The sequence below is a fragment of the Equus caballus genome, chromosome 19 (assembly GCF_041296265.1).
Source record: "Equus caballus isolate H_3958 breed thoroughbred chromosome 19, TB-T2T, whole genome shotgun sequence".
In the NCBI taxonomy this organism is placed as follows: domain Eukaryota; kingdom Metazoa; phylum Chordata; class Mammalia; order Perissodactyla; family Equidae; genus Equus; species Equus caballus.
The window spans coordinates 16078697-16097244 of record NC_091702.1 but is presented as its reverse complement, the minus strand read 5'-3'; the positions used below and the strand labels follow the sequence as shown (position 1 = coordinate 16097244).

The 18548-nt window shown below is 36.1% G+C and overlaps 1 long non-coding RNA gene across 2 annotated transcripts in view; it reads right to left on the bottom strand.

Moving 5' to 3' along the window:
* The window catches only part of LOC111768980 (uncharacterized), a 300357-nt gene that overhangs the window by 9044 nt on the left and 272765 nt on the right, over positions 1-18548 (bottom strand). For both annotated transcript variants that reach the window (XR_002801657.2, XR_011428737.1), the window contains exon 6: positions 6160-6392. This is a non-coding gene — a long non-coding RNA (uncharacterized lncRNA). The remainder of the gene's footprint in view (positions 1-6159; positions 6393-18548) is intronic.

Sequence of the window (18548 nt, the reverse complement as noted above, 5' to 3'; positions counted from 1 at the left end):
ATAAAACTTTATTTGCAAAAACATGTAGTGGGCCATGAGCTGCAGTTTTTTGTTCCCTGAACTAGGTGAGTGGACTCAGGATATAGTGTTAATAAAATATTTCAGGAGCTTTTACCAAGCTTCTCAAAAGGGGAAATTAGTACTTACTAGCACAGTTCTCCAAAAGAAAGCTGAAAAATCACACAAAACTTTTCAGTTCTTTCTTACTTTAACTTAGAAATTGTTTATTATTTAGAGAGGTTGAACAAAATCTACCTGAAGTAAAACAGATAAGCTTCGTAGAGCTCAAAAATTTGACAGTGGCATAAATTAGCCACACTATTAAATATTTAAAAAGAAATGATCACTATTCCTAAAGCCAGCCTTTTATTTTCTTCTCTTACACATAAATTTTCAGAAAGTTTCAGGGTTGTGTTTTTATGAATGTGGCTACTTTTCTTGGAAGAAACAACATGGTAAAGTAACACGTTTTAGTAATGGGAGCAAACCAGCTTTCTGATGACAGCGTGGATGTGTCTAATGCATTCTAAGTACCCTGGGTTCTGGACCATGCATTTCCCATCTTTTGAATAGTTACTACCTTTAGATGGAATAAATGTAACACATCAGGTACTTTCCCTTCTTGCCAACTGAAAGTTACTAATTGAAAAGCAATGCACAAATAACCAAGAAAAATGTATAATTTTTAAAAATGTTTTCATATTAAATATGACTAAATATGATATGAAAAACTGACAATTCAATTCTTTTAAAAAAATAGCAATTTTTGTACTCATGATACATCTATGTAATTACAAGAAAATCCTAATTCTTTGAAGAAATCCAATGAATGAAATAAGTGTTATTACAATTCAAGCAATTTTGTAGCAAACTTAATTTGTTGTATTTAATAATGTATGTGACCATGTTCTATTTTGTTTGTAAAATAAACACAAAATAGTAAATAACTTCCATTAATGTCTAATAGATATTACTTCCACCTAGTTAAATTTTAATGTTTAGCTTCTTTTTATTTTTTAATCATTTGCAGAAGATTGTAACTTTCTAATATGTCATACTCATTTTTCTTTAGTTCCTCTACTGTTAAACGTTATTTTGTGTATCCTTTCATTCATCCTTTCTCCTATTAAATCATTTATTTATTCATTATTTTTTGTTTCTTTAATTTCCCAATATTTATTAATCATTTTACATTGAGTTAAGCTGGTACATGCCTGGTACACTGCACCTGATGGTTTACATAGAAAGCAGTCATGTATAGAATGATAAATGACATAACAACAGCAGGAGGGTCTAACCTTATCGAGGCAAGGTGTGGAGAGCATCAGCTTTCCGGTAACCCTTGTGTACAATTTAAAGTAAGCATGAAAGAAGTGACAGCTCATTGAAAATATTCAATAATACAGAAGTATATAAAGTGAAAGTAATTTTTTCATATCTATCCCTCGAAGCTCTTACACACTAGTTATAATCTGTGAGCATACTGATGTGTACAATTAAGAATTTGCACATGCAAGTATATATGTGTATATATATATATGTATGTATATGCATACATATATGTGTATATAGGAAAAATACACAAGAATATATTTATTCTTACAAAATTAAACCTGACTGTGTACTGCTCTGCAATTAGCATTTTTCTCTACCCCACAAACAAAATGGCATGGGCATCCTTGCACTTCAGTAAATTTCATTCTTCTAACAGCCAGCTACTCCAAGTTGTAAACATATCTCCCTTTACTAAACCATCCTCATATTAATAAAATATAACATTACTTCATTTTCTTTATTTCCTAAAAATAATGCAATAATCAACAGCTAAGTGGGAGAATTTCTACGGGATTAAATTCTGCAGGTGGATTTTTCTATTCAAAGTGTTTGCATGTTTCAAAGATTGATAGAAGTAATTTGTCCTTAAATTTACTTTTTCTACCAACTGTGTATGTTTCCCACCTTGCCACATTCACTAATAACTGCTTTAAAGAAAAAAAAAAAGTTAGCCTGATAGAGAAATTTTGAATTGCATTGTTTTCAAATATATTCCTTAATGCCTACATTTGATGTTTCCATATGATTGTTGCACTTATTTATTTCTTCTTCTATGAATTACTTTCACATTCTTCATCTATTGTTCTGGTACATTGTTTAAGTATTTCTCACTGATCGTATAATTCATTAATATATAATGGCCATTAATCCATAGTTTACTATGTTGCTTACCATTTACAACTAATCAGGGCTGTGGTTATCCATGAATAACTTTTAAAATAATGATATGTAGAGATATTTCTTGACTTAACGATGGGGTTAAGTCCTGATAAACCCATCCTAAGATTAAAATATCACAAACTGAAAATGCATTTAACACACCTAACCTCCCAAACACCATAGCCTAGCCTAATCTACCTTAAATGTGCTCAGAACACTTATGTTAGCCTACAGTTGGGCAAAATCCTCTAACAGAAAGCCTATTTTATAGTAAAATGTAGAATAGCTCATGTAATTTATTGAACACAGCACTGAAAGTGACAAACAGAATGGCTGTCTGGGTGCAGAATGGTTGGAAGCCTATTGGTTTTTCACTTTCACGGTTGCAGGGCTGACTGGGATGGGTGCCTCGCTGCAGCTGCCCAGCACCATGAGAGAGTATCGTACCCCATATCGCTAGCCTGGGAAAAAGCAAAATTCAAAATTCAAAGTAGTTTCCACTGAATGCATAGTGCTTTCACACCATCATAAAGTAGAAAAATCATGAAGTCATATCATCATAAGTTGGGACCATCTGTAGTTACATTTGTCATTATTTTATATTGTTTCCACGCTATGTGTCTTGAATAAGAGAGTCTGTCAAGTCAAGATAATAAAAACATTCTGTTAATATTTTTTCTTTAAATATTTTATATGTAACCATTGTGACCTACTTAATAAGTTTGGAGTACATTTCTTTTTTCTTTCTTTTTTCGTTCACTAGCCCAAGCCACACCTGGCCTTAACAGTTAGATGAATGGAATTTTCATCTTCCTCCTTTTGCACATGAAAGACCCAAGAACACTAGTAGCTTACTCAGTCCAAAAGGGATGGGAGCAGCTCTACCGCTTCCTCCCCTTGGTCCCACAGATAGAGGGAGCTGTGATAGTTCACACTCGTATGGGCAGCCATGAAAGCATAAAATATTCATGATAGTGAATTTTATGTGTCAACTTGGCTAGGCCATGGTACCCAAATATTTGTTCAAAAATTATTTTAGATGTTTCTGTAAAGGTATTTTTTTAAGATGAGATGAACATTTAAATCACAGACTTTGAATAAAGCAGACTATCCTCATAATGTGGGTAGGCCTCGTTCAATCAGTTGAATGCCTTAATAGGAAAAGTCTGACTTCCCCAGAAGAAGAGGAAATTATACCAGCAAACCATCTTTGGACTCAAACTGCAACTCTTCCCTGGGTCTCCAGCCTGCCAGCCTACCCTGAGATTTTAGATTTGCCATGACTCTCTATCTCATAAGCCAATTCCTTAAAGTAAAGCTCTCCCCCTTTGCATATATATGTATATGCATATATATACACATACATATGTATACATATACACGTACACATACACATGTGTGCGTATACATGTACATATCCTGTTGGTTCTATTTCTGTGGACAAGACTGCCCAATACCACAGTGTCAGCTTGATTGGATGCAGAAGGCCTTCCTGTTTCATCTACACACATTATTGAACCAGCCTTGACAAATAAACAACCCTGAGGTTCTTGAAATGCTACTGTCTTCACTCCTGATGAATTCCTTCTATGGGCTCTGGTGACTCCCTGCTGGAGATCTTGGTCAGGACCATATGAGTCTATCCTTTTAGATCTATAAATCTTCAAATCTCAGAGTCCAGGAACTTAAGTAGGTATTTTCCTTCCCTGAGCACCCCTAGAATCTTTATGGAAATCATATTTCTCCTATATATATACATACATTACTCTTCCTCTGTATTGTTTTAATTAATATAACTGTATAGCACGTTTGCTATCTACCAGAGATATCCTATCACTTTGAGTAATTTATTTCCAAAATTTCAACATATTCACAGTTAAGTTCTGCTAGTTTAAATTACTTTTTAAAGAAATTTTTTATTTTATCTAAATTTTCAAATATGTACAATAAAATTCATGAAAGAGTTATTTTAAAATCTAATCTTTGGTTATGTTCCTTTTTAAGTACTAACTAAGTTTTTCTCTTTGTTCTTAGTCAAAATTATCAGATGTATTTTTTTATATTTATCAAGTAACTTTTCCTTCGGTTTCAATTTCAATACTTTTATTTGAACATTGCTGTAATTAAACTCCAGACTTATTTGGATTTCATGAGTTCTTCCTTTATTGTCCTCTTACTCTTCCGCGATTCAAACCAGGCTACCCTATGGCATATAGTTGCCCCATTTCCATAGTATCCTCTGAGCTGTGGTAGTTTTCCAGTCTTTCCTGATTTTCATGACTTGAAAGCCCTGAGGCATACTGGGCAGGTATCTTGCTGAATGCCCCCAAATATGGATCTATCTGTTGTTTCTCTCATGCTTAGACTGGGATTCTGGGTTTGGGGAAAGAATACCACAGGGAGAAAGGCCTTTTTCATCACATCATATCAGAGGGTAATGATGTCCACGTGGCATCACTGGTGATGTTAACCTTCATCATTTGGTTAAGGTAGTGTTAGCCAAGTTCCTCCATTGTAAATTTACCATTTTTCCTTTTCTCTATACAGTTCTTTGGAAGATATCAGCCAAGTCTAGCCCATCCTCAATGGGCCGATGTGGGGAAGGGATAAGAATTAAGCTCCACCTCCTAGGGGGTGAGTATCTCCATATAGTATTCGGACTTTTTCTGTGAAAATGATTTCTCACTTCTTCCTCATTTAAATAATTTTTTATATTTATTGATTTCTTTCTTTTTCTTCAATTGACTGTTAACTTCCTAAAATGCCTCCAGAAATATCATCAATCAAGCAAAGCTGAGTTTATTAGACTTGATTCAGTAAAGAAGAATACCACCTGAATAGAGTACTAGTGTAGCATCTGAGAAAGGGAAAGTCAGAGGGAGAAGAGATGTTTGTTAGGTGGTAGTGCCTGGACTGAAGTCTTGTCAGGAGGGAAACTGGTTGGGATTTAGGGGGATTTAAGAAATAATACTTTTGGATTGATGGGCACCATGAAGTGAGGGTCTTGAAATGAGTATTGACGAACAAGCTATTAGTCTTGATTAAAAAGCCATTTTAGTTGGTTCATAGTCTTATCTTCCAAGAGCAAGTATCTCCCAGAGCAAGTAACTGACTTGTTTTTGCTTGTTCTCTGTATTGTTTAATAGAGAGACAGAAGGGAAGCTTAGACTCAGTTTTATGTAACACACTAACAATTTCTATTGGCTTTGGTTCTGAATTTTTTTTTTTGGCTTATTTTGTTGTTTCCTAGATTCTTGAGGTGAATGCAAATTTCATTTATTATCAGGCTTTCAAAACAAATTGATTTAATGCATAAAATTTTGGGGGGTATGATTTAATATATGATTTGATACATAGTAAAATTCATTTCTAAATAATCTCTAATTTCAGTTTTGATTTTCTCTCTGACACAAATGATATAGAAAAGTATATTTTTATTTGCAAAAAATTCATTAATTTTGGCTATTTTAGCTTTTAACTTCTAATTCTATTCTATTGTCTTTCATTATTATAACATGCGAATTTTGTTTGCATTTTATAGATTTTTTAACTAATATATTCTATGAGTATTTTGGAAAAAATTCTATATTCTCTGCTTACTGGAAATTTTTTAATCTATTATTTTGTGAAATTCTATTTCTTCTTTTTCTTTTTTGAGAAATATTAACCCTGAGCTGATATATGCTGCCAATCTTCCACTTTTTGCTGAGGAAGACTGGCCCTGAGCTAACATCTGTGCCCATCTTCCTCTATGTAGGACACCTGTCAAAGTATGGCTTGCTAAGCGGTGCCATATCCACACCAGGGATCTGAAACGGTGAGCCCCGGGCCACTAAAGCAGAATGTGCACACTTCAGCGCTGCGCCACCAGGCTGGCCCTGTGAAATTCTATTTATAATAATAGTTTTGCTTTGTATGACTTGTAGCCATGTTTTTAGTACATACATGCTTATGATGGCTGCATCTTCCTGGTGGGTCGTACCTTTCGTCTTTTGCTCCTCAAGCTCCACACTTCACCTCTGCTGCCTAGCTCACCACTGCTGTGCTCAGAGCCCAAGAAGGACTCCAGGAAAACAGCTCCTTTGTCTTTTGGTATTCAGTCTTTAATTTTCCATCAGCGAGTACTCAGAATTGTACACAGGACAAGCTGTTGTTTTCTTGAACAGTCAAGTCTCATCCTATTAAAAAAATCAGATGTCAGTCTGCAGAGATGTACCACGGTGACCACATTTTCCATTATTATACAGAGCATTTTTACTGCTTATAATGAATAATCTGAAATAACTTTTCTCATAGTAGAGTCTGCTTTTTATTTACCTAGTTATATGGTTCATTCAAGCGATTTTTTTCAAACAATAGAATCTGTCTTAAAGATATGTTACTTCTCTTTCAAAACAGAAACTCACTATTTCCTTTGAAACATCACAAGTCTTTGCAATTCTACTCTCTCCTTCAAAATTTCAAAGAATCTAGGGGCCACATCAGAGTTCAATTTCAAAGCAACCAGTCATATACTCTCTGAAGTCTCTGCAAGAAAGAAGCTTTCCCCAAGCTTCTCCTAAGCCCACAAGAGCAATTTAATATAGTCAGTGATGCCAGTCACTCATTAGGGGCAGGTGACACCTGGTTTAGTTCTTATTGTTCTGCCATTTGCTGTGAGACCTTGAGCAATTTACTTAATTTCTTTACAACTAAATTTATTTATGCAAAGTGGAAATTATACCAGAAACTGCCTTATACCACTGTTGTCAGGATTTAATGAGATAAGATCTGGAATGTTGCAAGAGCTCGGCACAGAGTGAGGGCTCAATACAAGACAGCTATTATTAGTAATGGAAGCTCCATCCTGAGATGATAAATATGTGCCTGGCTTGCATATCCTGTTCCAGGGATCATTACCTTCTCCCTGGGCAGAGATCACTGTTACACCTAGAAGCAAGGGCCAAGGACCCGTCAGTATCTGGAGAAGCACATGGAGTAACAGAAGACAGGATACAGGAAGCAGGTGCTGAGTGATCCACTTAATTCGGATGGATGGCATGTGTCTGGCCTAGGGCTATTTTTAACAGGCCAGCAAAACTGCAGCAGATTTGCTCTGTAGCCTCTTCAAAGCATTGCCAGCACCTGCTGGGCTTCAGGACCAATGGGAGCTTTGTGTAAAGGTGTTTGTTATCCTTTCTGGCCAAGGACTGTTCTTTAATTACGACTTAAATCCCTTGTCACATTATTTAATAATATGCTTCATTCTCACTATCCATCTATCCATTATAAAACAGTAAAAAAGTAAATCGCTAGTGCTAGATGCTAATTTTCTTTTTTTATACTCCTTAAGTTTCTGAGAGTTGGCTGCTGCCTCACAACAGCAAGGTGAGTCTGTAGATAAGTGACCACACGTGTGCACTGCAAAAGCACCTCATTCCCTAAATCCTCCTCCTGAGAATAAAAAGAACATGGCTGCCGCTTCACTTCCGCCTTCCAAATCTCACACAAAATGTCTCCTATGACCCCTCTAGAACTATTCAGGGAAGGGAACTTTGGGAAACATAATTCTCGATTGGCTCAATTGACCCCCCCAATACTAACCAAAGTGACCTCTAATTGGATGTCTTTAGGCACCTCAACTCAACATCTCCAAACATAACCTCTTGATTCCTATTATTTTCTGCCCTCAACTTTCTTGTCTTCCAATGTTCCATATGAAAGAAAATGGCACCACCACTTATCTAGTTGCTCAGGATTAAAATGTTGCAGTCACATTTCATTCTTCTATTTCTCTTACACCTCATATATAATCTCTCAATGAATAGTAGAGCAAAGGTAATCAGAGCTACCTTGAGAATATGTTCTTATTTTCACTCTTCTCGCCACCTCCACCACCACCACCCTCAATAACCTAGTTGAAGTCATTACCATATCTAATGTGGACAACTTCTGTAGCCTCCTAACTTGTCTCATTGCTTGCTGTCTTGCATTTCTCAGTCTGTTCTCCAATAGCAGCAAGAATGATATGTCTAAGTGGCAAATCAGGTAATGTTACTCCTCACAAAATCTGTCAATGATTTCCCATCATACTTAGAATAAATTCCTCAGTTCTCCCTACTGCTTATAAGTCACCACTTGGTCTTGTCTCTAGATTTCTCTGTGTCTTCATTTCCTACCATTCTATTGTGCCTACTTCTGCCTAGCCACTATAGTTCCCTTGCTATTCCTTAAGTGCTCTGAGCACACTCTTGTCTCAGGAGCGTGCACTTGCTATTCCCCCACACTGAAATACTATTCTTCCACATACTTGCATGGCAGGGTCACTTACTCATTTCATTCAGCTTTCTGTTCATATGTTCTCTTACAGAGTAGCTTTTCTGTTTATATTGCCACTTCAAAGAGAAGTTGCTTTTTTTCCCTAAAATAGCATCCATATCTGTCTATCCTATTTTCTTGCTTCATTTTCCTTCATAGCACTTATTACTCTCCAATGTTTTCTTCTAACTATTTTTATTTTATTATTATCTGTTCCCCCATTACACTAGAACGTAAGCTGCATGAGAATGGGGCTAGGTCTGTACTATTCACTTTTGAGTTCCCAACACTTATAACACAGCTTGCCTCATCGTAGACACTCATAAAGTGAATCTTCTGTTTATTGGTAGGTATAGGTTTGTTTCCTCTTTGTAGTAATTGGAGCATGTCCTACTGAGGGCCCTAATAGAAACTCTGCTATATGGAACTGATGCTGGGTCATTAGCTATATATTTGCAGCTTGTGCGCTTCAGAAGACACTACAGAATGCAAGGGGCACCCCTTGGATTTGCGTCATATACAAATTCTGCAGCTGTTTGTATCAGCCATGTAAACAGGAAGGAAATGATTGGACGGAGACCCAACCTTGAGGCTAACAGAGATGCACCAGGTAAAAGTGATAAATTTCAAGCAGGTGTAGTAATAGCATCCTTAAGTCCACTGTTGATCATATCACACAGGTGGTAAGACTAGGGACCATGATCTTTACTGAGGTCATTTTTCTCACATAGATAAGATATAATAAATGCATAATTTTAGGCCACTAAAATGTGTGTGATTAACATTTAATAAAAAGAATGTGTAAGCTGAACAATATCACATTAGATAGATAAAGTTAAATAATATATGAAATTGAATTAATGAAATGTATCTGGAAGCACAAAGAGAAATGGCAATAACTGATATAAAACTAAACATGTTCATGGTATTTTTTCTTTCAATCTCTTAGGAATTTTATTAATTTAGGAGGCTTCAGGAAGAGATAAATGCTCTGTATGTCTTTTTTCATCCGTCCCCATGCAATGAGGTGAGAGAGATTTCAAACTGAAATGCACTTTGAAGTCATCAGGACAGAAGAGTCATCAATTTTAAGGTCTTTCTCTCTTTTAATTTCTACTGTTCCTCAGGTCATTTTATGCCCTGAACCATTTAACTCCCTCTTTCTTAGGTCTCTATCACTCATCTCAGTTCTCTCTAACTTCTCTATTCTCGCATTTCACCTCTGCCTTCCTCCCATTAAACTCACCACAAGGCCCACAAATCATGGCCTCTGGGGAGTCATTTATCTTCTGTACTTCAGTTCCATCATCTATAAAATAAAAATACTACCAGTCTTTTAAGTATTTTACAAATATAGTATGGCATAAAGCAAATAATATATGTGGAGAATGACGGAAGATACTATGAGACTATCTGACGGTAAGGAAAGTAGAGGAAGCTAGATCACTAAAGGAGCTGTCACTAATAGAGGAACAAGACCAAGCAGGAGTCTAAAGAAAAAGACAAGGAGCCAAAAGTGGGAAGCAGGTGATGGAGAAGGTGACTGCACATAAGAGCTTACGGGAACAGTATGGAAATTAACGGAACAGCTTGTGTAGGTACAAGATAAGCACAAGTAAATACAATCTTTTTGCTCATCAGGGATAGTGAGGCACCATGGTAAACTAAATATATGTTTATGTGCATTGGAAATTGATTAATAAAAACATGGGCTGGCTTACTTATAGTGAGTTAGGAATTAGAATTAAGTAATGATTGCTCTTGCTGTGTTTGGGTTTGGGTGGAACTGCATTATGATTAGGCTAATAGAATAAGACATAAGTGCAAAATCTATTGACGGCTCAGCCTCTCACTCCTATCAAAGGCGTAAGAAAATGAGCAAGAAATAATAGTCCATTAGAGTCGACCAACTACCAATCCCAAGAGATTTCTGTGCAAAAGCCAACAGTAGAGGTTGTTCAGAACAGGGATGTGGATGATCAGAGTAGAAGATTGTCTGCTGGCCTAAGGCTGTGACTGCTCTTCATGCATCTTAAGCCTAAAAGACTTGATGTACCTCTCGCAGTGGGATATGTCTTAGGAAATCCCAAGGAAAATGGATGAAAGTTGCAAACGTTAGGTTCTGATATAAACAGATCCTCTGATTCTTTCAGAATTAGATGTTAATGAGACTTCAGACTACTGCTCCTCCGCAGGGAGAAAATCACTAGGGCAATTCCTCTTTCCTATTTTGGGACTCTGAAGAGGTGGCTAATTCTTGGTGAGAAGAGTTGTTCTAACTGTATTTGTGTTCTCAGTTATCCAGGCTTTGGAGTGCAAGGAAGTAAATTCCTAGTAAATAAATTAAAATCATTTTTCTATTTTACACATTAATTGGATGAAAAGCTATATCACTGTTATGCCACGGATCCACATCCCAAATTCTTGGAAATTAGAGTTTTGTCTTTTATTGATTATTATCTCTATATATTTTCCTCTCTGGAAAAGAATTTTTAACAGTTTAACACTAAACTCCAAACATGACATTAAAAAGGAAATTTAAGAATTATATTTTTGTTTGCCTTGCAGTAAATAAAAGATTCATATCAATAGGAAAAATCAGGTAACTAAATACATTGTTTTATCTGACAATTTTATTTTATTTTATACTATTTATTGACGTGGAAGAACTTATAGAGATGATTCAGGTGGTATAGAAATCAACTTATTGTTCAAAATATCACAAGATCATGAATATTTTTTACATCAATTTAATGGATTTAATTTAAAAAAGCATCTTTTTTTTTCTAGGAAATATATATTGTATTAAATCTTAGATTTCTATTTTGCTCTATAATGTAAAACTGTTTGTATTTATTTCCACCAGTTTATTTACTCAGCAAATATTTGTGTAATATCTACTATGTGCCAAGCACTATTCTAGGTAATAGAGATAGAGAAGAAAACAAGGAGAACAATGTTCCTGTTCTCACAGTGCTTGTTCTAGTAGTGGGAAGAATAGATAGATAGATAGATAGAGAGATAGATAGATAGATAGATAGACAGATAAATAGATAGATAGATAGGTAGATAGATAGACTGTCATGATAAAAATAAATAGATAAAGGTGCTAGACTTCTTGGTAATCTAAAACGTCAACCTGAACTGTAAGATTTGGAGAAAAAATATTCTTGTCAGGGAAATGACAATGACAAAGTCTAAAGACAAGAACTAGCTTGATTTTAGAAAACAGGCAAAAAGTCAGTGTCATTGGAACAAAGCGAGCACAGTGAATAGTATGACATGAGGTTGGGGAATAGGGAGAAAGTAGATCATTCAGGGCCTTGTAGGATAAGGCAGGAGTTTTATTTTATTCTATGTTCGATGTTGTATTACCTGTCTGTTCTGTGCAACAAACCACTTCAAAACTTAGCAGCTTAAACCACATTAATTTATTTTGCTTACAAATCTGCAATTTTCCATGCAGTATCAGCTGAAAGTGGTTCAACAAGGGGCTGAAAGATTAAAAATGGCTTACTCACATGACCACCAACTTGATGCTGGCTATCAGATGAGAGCTCAGTCTGGACTATAGGCCAAGGGCTTAGGTTCTTCTTCACACGGCCCTCTCCACACGGGTCTCTTAGGAGTGGCTAGGTTTTAGAAGCAAGCATTCTAAGTGAAGTAGAAAGCTGTATCATGCTTTATGACCTACTCACAAAAGCCATATAGCATTCATTGTTACAATCCTGCCCAGGCTCAAGGGCAGGGAATAGCTCTTGATGGGAAGGGTATCAAAATCATACTGTAAGAAGAAAAAGTGAGATGGGAGATCCTGTTACGGCCATCTTTGAAAAATACAATCTGCCACAGTTTGTCTTCAGGCTATAACGATTTGTATCCCTCCCACATACAAAATATACTCATTCCCATACCCAGGACTGAAAAGTATCATTCCATAATTGCATCAGCTCAAAGTCAAGAATCTTATCCTCTAAATCAAATCTAGGTATAGGTGACACTCTTTGTGTGCACTTCCTCAAATACAGCTCTTTGAGCACACTTTCTTATGATATAATGAAATGTGACACCTCTGACATCAAGAGAATATTTCTAGGTCTCCAAATACTCAAAATAAAATGGTGGGACAGGCTTTGAATAATTGCTATGGACAATCCCATTCAAAATGACACAGTAGTCACTGCTCCCTATCAATTCTGAAATCCAGCCAGGCACAAGTTGCCAGTTCCTTTTCAGTCCTACTCCCTGGAAGTTATTCTCCAGAGCTCTTCATTCAACTCAGTGAGCTCATGGTCCTTCCCTCTGAGTCCACTTTCTTTTTCCCTAAGTATCTTAAGCCTGTTGCCTACTTCTAAAGGTTTGAGCATTCAGGGCCCTTTCTCATGTTGTGCTATTTCTTTTCCTCTTATTGCAAGCTGATACAATTCCTTTAACAATTTGAGTGGGCTTTCTGTATATTGATTTAGAATTCATTTCATCAGACAAAAGCTATAACCACAAATCTTTTCCAGATAAACCATTCTCTTCCTTAACCTCACCATGACACTGCTGTGGGATGACATCTTCAAAACTCTCATAAGCCTTATTGTATAATGGAGAGGACTGAAAATCACACTATTATGATCCTTAGAAGGTCTTTTTTCTGTTTAAAGATTCTATGAATAACCATCTCAGATCTCTCTGAGATCTTAATGGATTTTACAGTACAATTGATCTTCTCCCTTAAGCCAGTCCTTTATTTGAGCATCATTTGCCACCTAGAGAGATTTGGAAAGAGAGACAGATTCATTTTGGAACTAAAAAAGTTCTGGGTCCCTTATATTTAAGAGTTCACTTTTAGCTCATACCTCTCTTCTCACATTATATCATAGGCAATAAAAAGAATTCAGGTGACACTCAATATTCTGCCTGAAAATTCCCTTAGCTTGATCATCGAGTTCATCAGAACATTTCCTATCTCCTATGTTACTTCAGGCAATAGTGTTGTCAAAATTTCCATCACTACAAACATCTTCCAATCACATTTTTATTTTTAATTTTCCTTTGAGCTGCCAGAGACAGACTCCTCAAGATTCTTTAGGCTTTTGTTAAGATTTTTGCAAGCCTTCTAGCTTCCTCATGTGGCCTGTCCCAAAGCCAATGCTACATGTTTTAGGGATTTTACAGCAGCATCTTTAGGTACCAAAATTTGTGTCAGTTTTCTATTACTGTATATATATTTTAAAAATTATCCCACAACTTAGTGACTTAAAACAACAATAATTTCCTTTGCTCATAGTTCTGTAATCTCATTAGGGCTTGGTGTGGATAGCTCATCTTTGTTCCAGATGTCAAGATGGCTCACTCACGTGGCTGGCAAATTAATACTGGTCGTTGACTGGTAACTTAGCAGAGATGAGGAGGCCTAGGTTTCTCTCTATATATGGGCTGCTCCACAGGCTACAGGGGCTTATTCAGGTACGGTGACTGCTGTTCGAAAGCAAGTGTCCCAAGAGAACTAGGCATGGTTTTATCTGATTTTATTACCTATAGTGTCACTTCCACGCGAATCATAGGGCCATCCAGATTTAAAGGGAGGGGATATAGACCCCTATCTTTAAGTGGTAGGAATATCATGTCACATTAGAAGAGTAGAGTGTGAGAGCCATCTCTGGAAAATAAAATTTGCTGATGAGAGAATATATTGAATGGATTTGAACAAGATTAGTAACGTAATCTGATTTTTGTTGAAAAAGATCATTCTGGCTATTATGTGAAAGATAGACTAATGTGTGGTAAGACCAGAAGAAAGGAGCCTATTAAAGAGGTTATTTCCAGAGTTTAGGAAAGACATGATATGATGCCAGCTTGTCCTGGGAAGAAGAAGTGGAGATAAAGAAAAGTTTGAGATACTTTGCAGAGGTAAAATCAGTGGAAATACATTAGGTGCAGTCGTTGAGAGAAAGGAATCAAAATATACTTCTAAATTCTGTGCTTGAGAAATTGTGTGAATTGTAGTCCTGTTTGCTAAGATGAGGACGACTAGGGAATACATAAGTTTTATGTTCGGTTTTACAGGAAGAGAAGTTCAAGAGCTCAGATTTGTATGTGTTAAGTTTGAGTTCTTATTAAATATCCAAGTGTCGATGTTAAGTAGAACATTTCATATATATGCCTAGAATTCAGAGGAGACATCAGAGATAGAAATGCCATGTGGTGGGAGAGAAGAGGTCATCTGCATATGAATGGGCTATGATGAAATAACAGCAATTCAGTTGGGTATATAGAAAAGAATGGGCATCCCAGTATCCTGGAGCACTGTGATAGAGAGCTGGTCACAGACATAGGAGCCAATGAAAGCAAATTAGAAGGAAAGGCTAGTGAAGATGGGGGAAATTCAAAATGCCTATTATTGTAGAGGTCAAAACAAATGTTTCAGTTACTATGGCTCTGTAACAAAAACACTCTTATACTCCAAAACGTAGGCTGCTAATTTTTCTTTTTTTTTGAATCAGCAACCTGAGCAGGCCTCTACTCTACTCCGTTTCACTAAATATCAGCTGGGGCAGCTTGAGGCAACAAGCTGAAATCATGCGAAAGCTTGCTTCCTCACTCATGTGTCTGGTGCCTATACTGGGAGCTGGAACAGCTGGAGTTCCTAAGGCATCTTTCTCTATCATTATGTAGTGCCTCCATGTTATCATTCCAGAATGGAGGCTTCAGGGTAGCTAGACTTCTTACATATCAGCTCAGGGATCCCAAGGTGTGTGTCACAAGAAAGAGAGCCAGGTGAAAGCCACATCTTTTATTACCTAGCCTACCTAACATTAAATCCATATTTTAATGGTCAACTCACTTTCAAAGATACACTGAAGTTCAAGGAGAGAGAATATAGACCCCATCTCTCAATGGAAGGGAGAAAATAGATACCATCTCTCAATGTCACTTTATTGAGAGCATGTGAGAAATACTGGCGCAGCCATCTTTGGAAAACATAAACTGCTACAATAAGTAAAGTATATCAGGTAAGGTCAGGAAGAGTTGATTCCATAAGATATCTAGTAAATTGAGCCTACAAGAGTGAGCAGTGGATGTGGCAACTGTTGGAGGTCACCCATAACTTTGGCATGAGCAATGGCAAAGGAGGTAAAGGGATGAAAATTAGACCGGGGAGGGGTAAAAAAGGAGAGAGAGAGAAGGTGAGAATAGTAACTATAGATGACCTTTTTGAGAAAATTTGGTGTTGAAGGGAGCTACAAAATACAGTAAAAGCTGGAAAGATACATAAGTTCAAGGGAAGCCTTTCTGAAAGACAGGAAATATTTGTATGCTGATGGGAATAATCTAGGAGAAAGAGAGGGAGATTGACGATGGAAAGAAAAAAGCGAGGAGGAGGGCGGACACGAAGTCTTCGAGAAGGAAAGAGGGCCAGAGGATCAGAGTACAGTTGAAGGAAATGTACTTTTATGGGAGAATGGACTCTATCCACGGCCTCCTGAGGGAAGTCAGAGGCTGTAAATAAAGATGCACGATTTACTAGTTCAGTGAAAACAAATCATGGTTTTGTGAATATAGCGAAAGAAAACTCATTCCAAGAAATTGGCAATGCCATTTTTGATTCATATGTTCTTAAGTATAAAATTAAGGTAACCGTTATCATAGGCAAGATCATACAATTATTCCTTCATCTTAATCATGTCTCTCCCTCTAATGATCTGAAATTAAACTCCACTCTTCTTCAATTTTACTCATCTTCTCTCTACTAACTCTTTGGTTTCTGTGTATCTGCAAAATTTTAGCTGAAAGAATACTAATTGGGAGTCATCCAAAATAGATTTCGGTCTTTGGTCTGCTATTTATTTAGTTAGTGTTGACAACTCAATTTTGTTGGTCCTTAGTTTCTTCTTTTGGAATGGGATTTTTAGATTACATGATAATGGTGATAAAAATAGTATCTTGCTTTATATAACAATGGAAAATTTTAACATTTTTAGATATACGCCTTTTTCCTCTAAATTATTATGTTCTAAGAGAAAGTTTAAATTTAAGATAAGACTAAATTCATATTTCTCAATGCTTCATATTTTAACCTCATATGCAACACGTTTTTTACAACATGACTTTGTAATTAATCTTGTGGTTTATGTGTGAACGTGTAATGTTTAACTTTCACCATAATGTTCTCTCATAAAACTAGAAAAGCTTGCGTCCTCTTTATTTATTTTTTTTTTGCCTTTAAAGTGCTGAAAGCCCACAGCAGACGCATAATATATGCTTAGTGATGGTAATGAAGGCAATGCATCAATATACAGAGTTTTGTTTTTGATAATGAAGATGTTACTTGATGTCCAGTACTCTTCTAAGTATTTGAAATATATTATTTCATGCTCACAACCATGTGAGATAGTTACTATTTCTGCAGCAATTAAAATTAGATACAGAGTGATTAACTAAGGTCAAATAGCTAGCAATTCTGGATGCAGCGTCCCTAATCTTAACCATTAATAAAAGTTGCCTCTCTGATGACGGTGAAATTAATGACCATGATGGTTAAGAAAATGATATTGAGAATTATGTAGCTGAGAGTTAGGTAAATAAATGAAGCTTAATTCTAAGAATAAAATGCTTAAAGCAAGGTAAAAGAGAGTGATGCAGAGGAAATTAGCTTGCAAGTGGACTAGTACCACCAGAACACAGAGAGAGTGGCAGGGAACAAGACTAAGTAACCAGTTGTCTGAAATGAAGGTGTGAAATACAGTCTCTTTTATGACATTAATGGTGTATGACCAATCAAAATTTGATCATTAAACAAAATCAACCTCTTGGATTATGGATCCATAAGGAAAACACATTTAATTCCTCTTTCTAGCAAGACCCAAAGTTAAGTTGAATTGATGATCAACAATATAAGTGCATAACTATTTTAGTCAGGATTTATATATATATATATATTTATATATATATATAAACACAGACTAATACAGAAGTATTAGAATATAATATAAATGTATACTTATGTATGATGATTAGATAGATATAAGAAGATTCCTTATAGAGAATTGGCTCCTGCAATTATGGAGGCTGGGAAGTCCCAAGATCCGCAGTCCCAGGAGAGCAACGTGTAATTCCAGTCTGAGTCCAAAGGCCTGAGAACCAGGAGAGCTGATGGTATAAGTTCCGGTCCAAAAGCTGGCAGTCTTGAGACCCAAGAACTGATTTTCAGTCTGAGTCCAAAGGCTGGAAAAGAACAATGTCCCAGCTCAAACAGTCAGGCAGGAGGAGATCCCTCTTACTCAGCCTTCCTGTTCTGTTCAGGTCTTCAATTGATTGGCTGGTGCCCATGCACGTTAGGGAGTAGAATCTGTTGTATTCAGTCTACTGATTCAAATGTTAATCTCATCTAGAAATACCCTCATGACACAATCCCTTTTAAATATCCACCAGCAATATATAAGAGTTCCAGACATTGCACATCTTTACCAAAATTTGATTCTTTCAGTATTTTTAATATTAACATTCAACTAGTGAAAGAGTATCTCACTGTAGTTAAACAATTATATTCTAAATAAACCAAATAAATATGCTGACACATTTGATTGTGAAAACACAGAACTGGCAGTACTTAGTGGCCAATTCTCCAATTACAAAAGTGAATTCTTTGAGTAGAGAATATAGACCTTGAATATTTGAACTGCAAATATGAAATTAAATAGTGATGAGCTCAGTGATAATTTAGACTCCATATATGGGGCCTTCAAAATAAGAAATAAGTTATCTCATTTCCTTTCTCGCTTTTTTCTATCTTTTGTTTTTTTTGTAGATTTTGCCCTAAATCTTATTTTTGCTCACTTCCATGGTTAGGGAAATAAAAGTTTTTAAACTCATTGTCCTTATTGATTAGAAGCAAATACTATTGCAAGATTTTGCTTAAAGTTTAATTGGTACATATTTCCTGACTCAAACAAAATCACTTTGATGACTTCTGGTTGAAGGTATTTTTAATTTAAAAAAAAAACAAATAATTTATGAAGAAGGATGACACATTAGGGTCTGACTTC